The sequence below is a fragment of the Triticum aestivum genome, chromosome 2B, assembly GCF_018294505.1.
Source record: "Triticum aestivum cultivar Chinese Spring chromosome 2B, IWGSC CS RefSeq v2.1, whole genome shotgun sequence".
NCBI classification, from domain to species: domain Eukaryota; kingdom Viridiplantae; phylum Streptophyta; class Magnoliopsida; order Poales; family Poaceae; genus Triticum; species Triticum aestivum.
In genome coordinates this window covers 412,503,175-412,514,548 of record NC_057798.1, presented here as the reverse complement: position 1 = coordinate 412,514,548, position 11,374 = coordinate 412,503,175, and positions in this window count along the sequence as shown.

Below are 11,374 nucleotides of genomic sequence, written 5' to 3'. Positions count from 1 at the left end.
CCGGGCCAGCCACTCGTCGCGGATGTTATGTTTGAAGGCAGCGAGGGCCTCTGCATCCGGACAGTCGACGATTTGATTTTTCTTTGTTAAGAACCGTGTCCAAAATTGCCTGGCCGATTCGTCTGGCTGCTGGATTATGTGGCTTAGGTCATCTGCATCCGGTGGTCGCACATACGTGCCCTGGAAGTTGTCGAGGAATGCGGCTTCCAGGTCTTCCCAGCATCCAATTGACTCTGTGGGCAGGCTGTTAAGCCAATGCCGAGCTGGTCCTTTAAGCTTGAGCGGGAGATATTTGATGGCGTGAAGATCGTCGCCGCGGGCCATATGTATATGGAGGAGATAATCCTCAATCCAAACCGCGGGGTCTGTTGTGCCATCGTAGGATTCGATATTAACGGGTTTAAACCCTTCAGGGATTTGATGATCCATTACTTCGTCAGTGAAGCATAGTGGGCGTGCGGCGCCTCTGTATTGAGCAATATCGCGACGTAGCTCGAGAGAGCGTTGTCTGCTGTGTTCGGCCCGGCCGGAGTAGTTGTATCCGGCGCGATGGTATTCGACATGGGTCTTGGGGCGCCCACGTGATCCATAGATAGATCTGGATTGTCTTGCCTTGTCCTCCAATATATCCCGCAAGTCCGGCGCGTTCCCCCGTGGCTTCATGCTTTTGAGCGATGCCGGGGTACGGTTTTGGTGGAGGGCTTGCACGCCTCTCTGTCGCGGCCACGAGGTGGTCGGTCTGCCGTATTGTGCGCTGGTGATGCAGGTTTGTACGCTTCCTCCTCTAGTCAGGGGAGCAACTTGCGTTTTGGGTAACTTTTGGAGGGGCATTCGAGTTCATACTCTTCGGCCGCGAGGACCTCGGTCCATCTGTCGACCAGTAGGTCTTGATCAGCTTGAAGCTGCTGCTGTTTTTTCTTTAGGCTGTTTGCCGTGGCCATTAGCCTGCGTCTGAAATGCTCTTGTTCGACGGGATCCTCAGGCACGACGAATTCGTCGTCGTCGAGGCTGGCCTCGTCTCCGGAGGGAGGTAAGTAATTATCATCCTCGACCTCTTCGTCGGCCGCCCTCTCGTGAGGGCTTGCTTCTGCCTCCTCCTGCGCTGGATCGTGCTGGAGGGGGTTGTCTTCGGCACTTTCTGGGTTGTTATTATCTCTTGTGCCAGAATCTCCATTCTTGCTGTGGCGGGATTTAGAGCGGCGCCGCTGACATCGGCGCTTGGGCTGTTTCTTTAAGGAATCGGCCTCTGTTGCTTCTTCGTCGTCCCCATCTTTTGGGGTGTCCACCATGTATATGTCGTATGACGAGGTGGTCTTCCAGTGTCCTGTAGGCACTGGTTCTTGATAGTCTCCGGCATCGTCGTCCATACCGTCGATGCCTTCGGAGTCGTAGTCGAGTACGTCGGTTAGATCGTCGATGGTGGCTACGAAGTGGGTGGTGGGTGGGCTTTGAATTTCTTCGTCGTCCGCGTCCCAACCATCCTGGTCGTAGTTCGGCCAGGGCTCTCCGGATAGCGAGAGATGCTTCAGCGAATTTAAGATATCGCCGAAGGGTGAGTGCTGAAAGATGTCCGCAGCGGTGAATTCCATGATCGGCGCCCAATCAGATTTGACTGGAAGGGGCGCAGGAGGTTCGGAGTCCGGCAGAGAGTCCGGAACCTCGGAGTCATGAGCTTTATGCGGGACAAGGTAAGTGTTTGGCTCCATCGCCATAGAAGTTGCAGCTCCCGAGGCGGTGTCCAGCCATCCGTCCTCGATCTGAGCGATCGGCTCCGGACTATGGGTCGGAACGGATTCGTGTGCGGCCTCCAAGGTGCTGTCCGGCGGCAGAGTTAGGTCGTGCCCATCGTGACAGCATGGCACGCTCGGCTGCGGCTCAGGTCCATCGAAGATCAAGTCCCCGCGGATATCGGCCGTGAAGTTTAGGCTTCCAAACCTGACCTGACGGCCAAGGGAGTAGCTTTCGATCTGCTCCAGATGGCCAAGTGAGTTGGCCCGCAGTGCGAAGCCGCCGAATACGAAGATCTGTCCGGGGAGAAAAGTCTCACCCAGGACTGCGTCGTTGTCGATTGAAGAGGCCATCAAGCCTGTCGGTGACGACACAGAGGAACTCTCAATGAAAGCACCAATGTCGATGTCAAAACCGGCGGATCTCGGGTAGGGGGTCCCGAACTGTGCGTCTAGGCGGATGGTAACAGGAGACAAGGGACATGATGTTTTACCCAGGTTCGGGCCCTCTTGATGGAGGTAAAACCCTACGTCCTGCTCGATTGATATTGATATTGTGGATGTTTACAAGAGTGGATCTACCACGAGATCAAGGAGGCTAAACCCTAGAAGCTAGCCTATGGTATGATTGTAATGGTTGTTGTTGTGTCCTACGGACTAGAGCCATCCGGTTTATATAGACACTGGAGAGGGCTAGGGTTACATAGAGTCGGTTACAATGGTAGGAGATCTACGTATCCGTATCGCCAAGCTTGCCTTCCACGCCAAGGAAAGTCCCATCCGGACACGGGACGAAGTCTTCAGTCTTGTATCATCATAGTCTTGGAGTCCGGTCGATGATGATAGTCCGGCCGATGACAGTTCGGCTGATGATGGTAGTCCGGCTATCCGGACACCCCCTAATCCAGGACTCCCTCAGCCGCCTTGTTGCATCTATGACTTCATCTCCGAGTCTTCTAGTTTGCTTCTGGTCCAAGAAAGATCATCGCGAAAGTTTCATTCTATTTGGACTCCGTTTGGTATTCCTTTTCTGCGAAACTCTAAAATAGGCAAAAAACATAAACTGGCACTGGGCTCTCAGTTAATAGGTTAGTCTCAAAAATAATATAAAATAGCATATCAATGCATATAAAACATCCAAAACAGATAATATAGTATCATGGAACAATCAAAAATTACAGCTGCGTTGGAGACGTATCAAGCATCCCCAAGCTTAATTCATGCTCGTCCACGAGTAGGTAAATGATAAAAACATATTTTTTGATGTGGAATGCTACCTAACATATTTATCCATGTAATTTTCTTTATTGTGGCATGAATGTTCAAATCCAAAATATTCAAAACAAAAGTTTGATATTGATATAAAAATAATAATACTTCAAGCATACTAACAAAGCAATCATGTCTTCTCAAAATAGCATGGCCAAAGAAAGTTATCCCTACAAAATCATATAGTCTGGCTATGCTCTATCTTCATCACACAAAATATTTAAATCATGTAGAGCCCCGATGACAAGCCAAGCAATTGTTTCATACTTTTTATGTTCTCAAACTTTTTCAATCTTCACGAAATACATGAGCGTGAGCCATGGATATAGCACTAAGGTGGAATAGAATATGGTGGTTGTGGAGAAGACAAAAAAGGAGAAGATAGTCTCACATCAACTAGGCGTTTCAACGGGCTATGGAGATGCACATCAGTAGATATAAATGTGAGTGAGTAGGGATTGCCATGCAATGGATGCACTAGAGCTATAAATGTAAGATAGCTCAAAATGAAACTAAGTGGGTGTGCATCCAACTCGCTTGCTCACGAAGACCTAGGGAATTTTGAGGAAGCCCATCATTGGAATATACAAGCCAAGTTCAATAATGAAAATTCCCACTAGTATATGAAAGTGACAAAATAGGAGACTCTCTATCATGAATATCATGGTGCTAATTTGAAGCACAAGTGTGGAAAATGATAGTAACATTGCCCCTTCTCTCTTTTTCTCTAATTTTTTTATTGGGCCTTCTTTTTATGGCTTCTTTTTTATTTTATTTTTCGTCCGGAGTTTCATCCTGACTTGTGGGGGAATCATAGCCTCCATCATCCTTTCCTCACATGGGACAATGCTCTAATAATGAAGATCATCACACTTTTATTTACTTACAACTCAAGAATTACAACTCAATGCTTAGAACAAAATATGACTCTATGTGAATGCCTCCGGCGGTGTACCGGGATGTGCAATGATTCAAGAGTGACATGTATAAAAGAATTATTAACGGTGGTTGTGCCACAAATACGATGTCAACTACATCACTACAAAAAAAGACATTTCTGTGACATTTTGGGCCGAACGAAAAAAAATCTGTCATACTTATGACACTTCTATGACAATAATTGTGACAAAACCCGGTATCATCATAGATGTGGTGGGCTCCTACTTCTATGACAAAAAATCATGACAGAAAATGGGCTTTTCGTCCTGGGCGGGCCAGAGACGCAGCTGCATGACATTCTTTGGGCCGTCCATGACGGAAAAAACCATGGTAGAAGCGAGGGCGAGGAAAATATCGGGGTGTACCCGGTTACGGTGGGTGGTCGGGGCCGAGCGATGCGCGTTTCTCTCGTACAAGTACGCGCGTGTGTGCGAGGCGTTGGGCTATAACTGAACCCGAGCAAGGCGTTGGGCTCTAACTGAACCCGAGCGATTGCACTGCAGGCTACGCGTTACTGAACCCGAGCGATCGATGGCTGTTAACTGAACCCGATTGAGCGATTCCTTCGCTACTGCTGCTAACTGAAGCCGGTCGATGCTGCCTCTAGATGAATAGTGAGTGTTTCGGGGGGGGGAGGTTGGATGAATAGTGAGCAGTGGGGGTGGATGAACAGGACCCCATGGTGTTGCCTCTAGATGAACAGGACCCCGATTGATCGAGCCGGTTGGGGCTGGATGAATAGGACCCCGTGGAGGGCTGCATGAACAGGACGACCCCGTGGAGGGCTGGATGAACAATAGATGGTGGACTGGTGGATGAACAGTAGCCCGTGGAGGGGTGGTTGAACAGGAGCCCGTGGAGAGGGGTGGTTGAACAGTAGCCGGTGGAGTAGCGCGCGGTGGAGGCTGGATGAACAGGAGCCCGTGGATGAACAGTCGCGGGTGGAGGCTGGAGGAGGTCGACAGTGGATGAATAGTAGCCTGTGGAGGCTGGAGGAGGTTAACAGAGATGTTCATTACTTGCCGATAAAGGAGGATGAAACAAACGGTGACTGTCGGTGTCAAAACTGGCGGATCTCGGGTAGGGGGTCCCGAACTGTGCGTCTAGGCGGATGGTAACAGGAGACAAGGGACACGATGTTTTACCCAGGTTCGGGCCCTCTTGATGGAGGTAAAACCCTATGTCCTGCTTGATTAATATTGATGATGTGTGTTACAAGAGTGGATCTACCACGAGATCAAGGAGGCTAAACCCTAGAAGCTAGCCTATGGTATGATTGTTGTTCGTCCTAAGGACTAAAGCCATCCGGTTTATATAGACACTGGAGAGGGATAGGGTTACACAGAGTCGGTTACAATGGTAGGAGATCTACATATCCGTATCACCAAGCTTTCCTTCCATGCCAAGGAAAGTCCCATCCGGACACGGGACGAAGTCTTCAATCTTCTACCTTCATAGTCTTGGAGTCCGGCCGATGATGATAGTTCGACTATCCGGACACCCCCTAGTCCGGAACTCCCTCAGTAGCCCCTGAACCAGGCTTCAATGACGACGAGTCCGGCGCGCATGTTGTCTTCGGCATTGCAAGGCGGGTTCTTCCTCCAAATGATTTATAGAAGATTGTGAACACCAGGATAGTGTCCGGCTCTGCAAGATAAATTCCACATACCATCGTAGAGAGAATAATATTACACAAGTTCAATCTGCTGACGTATTTTGTGGCGTGATGTCACACCATTACCAAGCCTTTACTCGAATTATTTTTATTGTTCCACCTCCGCGCGTTTAGTGAGGCGGTTTCCTTGGCACGTCTTGTCAAAGCAAAGATCGTGTTCCCCTTATTCTGGGATTCCCATCAATACGGATGTGGGTAACCCAACCGCGCCCATTGCCACGCCCCCTCCATCGAAGGCGGGTTCCAAACGGTCACGGGGATGGCTCTTGGTATTCTCCCTCTTTATAATGAGACCAAGGCCCGTTCTTTTCCTTCAATCCTCTATCGAATCCGCCCCTCGCCCCGAGTTCCAACACCCAGGGATCCATATTTGGGTACCTTTGATCTTCGACAATGTCCGGCCCCGACCTACGAGGCCGGTGGATGCCCTCCTCCGTCACGGAAGAGGACGTGCTAAAGCTAAGAGACGCCAGGTACTTAACCTACGATATTTCGCATAGGCTGCCTGCCCGAGGGAAAGTTATTCCCACTCCCGAGCTTGGTGAGAGCGTCGTGTTCGTGTCTCACCTCCGTCGGGGTTTAGGCTTCCCGACGAATCCCTTCGTGAGGGGGCTCATGTTTTACTATGGGCTGGAATTCCATGACTTGGCTCCGGAGTCTATCATCCACATCTCATCATTCATTGTCGTCTGCGAAGCCTTCCTCCGCACTACCCCTCACTTCGGCTTGTGGCTCAAAACCTTCGACGTGGAGCCGAAGATGATTGAGGGGCGTCAGGCAGAGTGCGGCGGGGCGGTTATAAGTAAGAGGGCCGATGCTCCATGGCCCGAGGGCTCTTTTCAGGAGGAGCTCGGCTTGTGGCAACAGGAGTGGTTCTATATCACCGCTCCCAGGGGCAGCAGGCAGAGGCTGCCGCCCGTCTTCCGCTCGGGCCCTCCACAGCGGCCGACGTCATGGGTCAACAAGGGGCGTGACTGGGGGCCGTCCAAAGACGTTCCCCTGTTGCAGGACCGGATTCGAGGCCTCCAAGAAAGGGAGATCAATCTGGCCGTAGTGGTACAGGTTATGTTGATCCGGCGCCTGCTGCCCTGCAAACGTCGCCCCCTCCGCTTGTGGGAATTTAATCCGGAGGGGCCGCGAGCTCTTCAACACTTCATGGGTTTGACACCCGCGGAGATGTACAAACTGTTCTTCGGATCGCAAGAGATGCGTCCGGAATTGACCGAGGATGCTGGCCTAAGCTGCAATCGCCCGGATACTCAAGTAAGTAGCCTTGTGTCCAGACACATTGTTGGGTAACGTAGTAATTTCAAAAAATTTCCTACGTACACGCAAGACCATGGTGATGGCATAGCAACGAGAGGGGAGAGTGTTGTCCACGTAACCTCGTAGACCGTAAGCGGAAGCATTAGCACAACGCGGTTGATGTAGTCGTACGTCTTCACGATCCGACCGATCCAAGCACCGAACATACGGCACCTCCGAGTTCAGCACACGTTCAGCTCGATGACGATCCCCGGACTTCGATCCAGCAAAGTGTCGGGGATGAGTTCCGTCAGCACGACAGCATGGTGACGATGATGATGCTCTACCGCGCAGGGCTTCGCCTAAACTCCACGACGATATGACCGAGGTGGAATATGGTGGAGGGGGGCACCGCACACGGCTAAGGAACGATCCGTAGATCAACTTCTGTGTCTATGGGGTGCCCCCCGCCCCCGTATATAAAGGAGCCAGGGGGAGGAGGCGGCCGGCCAAGGAGGGCACGCCAAGGGGGGAGTCCTACTCCCACCGGGAGTAGGACCCCCTTCTTTCCTAGTTGGAATAGGAGAAGGGGGGAAAGAGGAGGAAGAGGGGAAGGAAAGGGGGGGCGCCGCCCCCCTTCCCTTGTCCTATTCGGACTAGGAAGGGGAGGGGCGCGCGGCCCCCTCCTGCCTCCTTCCCTCTTCTCCCTCGAGGCCCATGTAGGCCCAATAACCCCCCGGGGGGTTCCGGTAACCTCCCAGTACTCCGGTAAAATGCCGATTTCACCCGGAACGATTCCGATGTCCAAATATAGGCTTCCAATATATAGATCTTTATGTCTTGACCATTTCGAGACTCCTCGTTATGTCCGTGATCACATCCAGGACTCTGAACAAACTTCCGTACATCAAAACTTATAAACTCGTAATAAAACTGTCATCGTAACGTTAAGCGTGCGGACCCTACGGGTTCGAGAACTATGTAGACATGACCTAGAACTATTCTCGGTCAATAACCAATAGCGGAACCTGGATGCCCATATTGGTTCCTACATATTCTACGAAGATCTTTATCGGTCAAACCGCATAACAACATACGTTGTTCCCTTTGTCATCGGTATGTTACTTGCCCGAGATTTGATCGTCGGTATCCAATACCTAGTTCAATCTCGTTACCGGCAAGTCTCTTTACTCGTTCCATAATGCATCATCCTGCAACTAACTAATTAGTCACATTGCTTGCAAGGCTTATAGTGATGTGCATTACCGAGAGGGCCCAGAGATACCCCTCCGACAATCAGAGTGACAAAACCTAATCTCGAAATACGCCAACTCAACATGTACCTTCGGAGACACCTGTAGTACTCCTTTATAATCACCCAGTTACGTTGCGACGTTTGGTAGTACCCAAAGTGTTCCTCCGGTAAACAGGAGTTGCATAATCTCATAGTTACAGGAACATGTATAAGTCATGAAGAAAGCAATAGCAATATACTAAACGATCAAGTGCTAGGCTAACGGAATGGGTCATGTCAATCACATCATTCTCCTAATGATGTGATCCCATTAATCAAATGACAACACATGTCTATGGTTAGGAAACATAACCATCTTTGATTAATGAGCTAGTCAAGTAGAGGCATACTAGTGACTATATGTTTGTCTATGTATTCACACATGTATCATGTTTCCAGTTAATACAATTCTAGCATGAATAATAAACATTTATCATGAAATAAGGAAATAAATAATAACTTTATTATTGCCTCTAGGGCATATTTCCTTCAGTCTCCCACTTGCACTAGAGTCAGTAATCTAGTTCACATCGCTATGTGATTTAACACTAATATTCACATCTGCATGTGATTAATACCCATAGTTCACATCATCATGTGATCAACACCCAAAGGGTTTACTAGAGTCAATAATCTAGTTCACATCACTATGTGATTAACACCCAAAAGAGTACTAAGGTATGATCATGTTTTGCTCGTGAGAGAAGCTTAGTCAACGGTCTGTCATATTCAGAGCCGTATGTATTTCGCAAATATTTATGTCCACAATGCTCTGCACGGAGCTACTCTAGCTAATTGCTCCCACTTTCAATATGTATCCAGATTGAGACTTAGAGTCATCTGGATTGGTGTAAAAGCTTGCATCGTTGTAACTTTAACGACGGGCTCTTTTATCACCTCCATAATCGAGAAACATCTCCTTAGTCCTCACTAAGGATATTCTTGACCCATGTCCAGTGATCTACTTATTAGATCAAAATTGTATTTCTTTGCCAAACATAGAGCAAGGTATACAATATGTCTGGTTCACGGCATAGCATACTTTATAGAACCTATGACTGAGGCATAGGGAATGACTTTTCATTCTCTTTCTATTTTCTGCAATGGTCGGGTCTTGAGTCTTACTCAACTTCACACCTTGTAACACAGGCAAGAACTCCTTCTTTGACTGTTCCATTTTGAACTATTTCAAAAATTTATCAAGGTATGTACTCATTGAAAAATCTTATCAAGCGTCTTGATCTATCTATATAGATCTTGATGCTCAATGTGTAAGCAGCTTCACTGAGGTCTTGCTTTGAAAAACTCTTATTCAAGTATCCTTTCATGCTATCCAGAATTTCCATATCATTTCCAATTAACAATTTGTCATCCACATATAATATTAGAAATGCTACAGAGCTCCCACTCACTTTCTTGTAAATACAGGCTTCTTCAAAAGTCTGTATAAAACCATATGCTTTGATCAACTCATCAAAGCGTATATTCCAACTCCGAGATGCTTGCACCAGTCCATAGATGGATCGCTGGAGCTTGCACAATTTGTGAGCACCTTTAGGATTGACAAAACCTTCTGGTTGCATCATATACAACTCTTCTTTAATAAATCCATTAAGGAATGCAGTTTTGTTTATCCATTTGCTAGATTTCATAAAATGCGGCAATTGCTAACATGATTCAGACAGACTTAAGCATAGATACGAGTGAAAAACTCTCATCGTAGTCAACACCTTGAATTTGTCGAAAACCTATTGCGACAATTCTAGCTTTGTAGATAGTAACACTATCAGCGTCCGTCTTCCTATTGAAGATCCATTTAATCTCAATGTCTCGCCGATCATTGGGCAAGTCAATCAAAGTCCATACTTTGTTTTCATACATGGATCTCATCTCAGATCTCATGGCCTCAAGCCATTTTGCGGAATCTGGGCTCACCATCGCTTCTTCATAGTTCGTAGTTTCGTCATGGTCTAGTAACATAACTTCCAGAACAGGATTACCGTACCACTCTGGTGCGGATCTTACTATGGAAGACCTACGAGGTTCTGTAGTAACTTAATCTGAAGTTTCATGATCATCATCATTAACTTCCTCACTAATTGGTGTAGTAGTCACAGGAACAGATTTCTGTGATGAACTAATTTCCAATAAGGGAGCAGGTACAGTTACCTCATCAAGTTCTACTTTCCTCCCACCCACTTCTTTCGAGAGAAACTTCTTCTCTAGAAAGGATCCATTCTTGGCAAAGAATGTTTTGCCTTCAGATCTGTGATAGAAGGTGTACCAACAGTTTCCTTTGGGTATTCTATGAAGACGCACTTCTCCGATTTGGGTTTGAGCTTATCAGGATGAAACTTTTTCATATAAGCATCGTAGCCCTAAACTTTAAAAAACGACAACTTGGGTTTCTTGCTTAACCACAGTTCATATAGTGTCGTCTCAACGGATTTAGATGGTGCCCTTTTAACGTGAATGCAGCTGTCTCTAATGCATAACCCCAAAACGATAATGGTAAATCAATAAGAGACATCATAGATCGCACCATATCCAATAAAGTGCGGTTACGACGTTCGGACACACCATAACGTTGTGGTGTTCCAGGTGGCGTGAGCTGTGAAACTATTCCACATTACTTTAATTGAAGACCAAACTCGTAACTCAAATATTCGTCTCCGCGATTAGATCGCAGAAACTTTATTTTCTTGTTACGATGATTTTTTCACTTCACTCTAAAATTCTTTGAACCTTTCAATTATTTCAGACTTATGTTTCATCAAGTAGATATACCCATATCTGCTCAAATCATCTTGTGAAGGTCAGAAAATAACGATACTTGCCACGGGCATCAACACTCATTGGATCACATACATCGGTATGTATTATTTCCAACAAGTCAGTAGCTCGTTCCATTGTTCCGAAGAACGGAGTTTTAGTCATCTTACCGAAAAGGCACGGTTTGCAAGCATCAAATGATTCATAACCAAGTGATTCTGAAAATCCATCTTTATGGAGTTTCTTCATGTGCTTTACACCGATATGACCCAAACGGCAGTGCCACAAATAAGTTGCACTATCATTATTAACTTTGCATCTTTTGGCATCAATATTATGAATATGTGTATCACTACGATCGAGATCCAACAAACTATTTTCATTGGGTGTATGACCATTAAAGGTTTTATTCATGTAAATAGAACAACAATTATTCTCTGATTTTAAATGAAT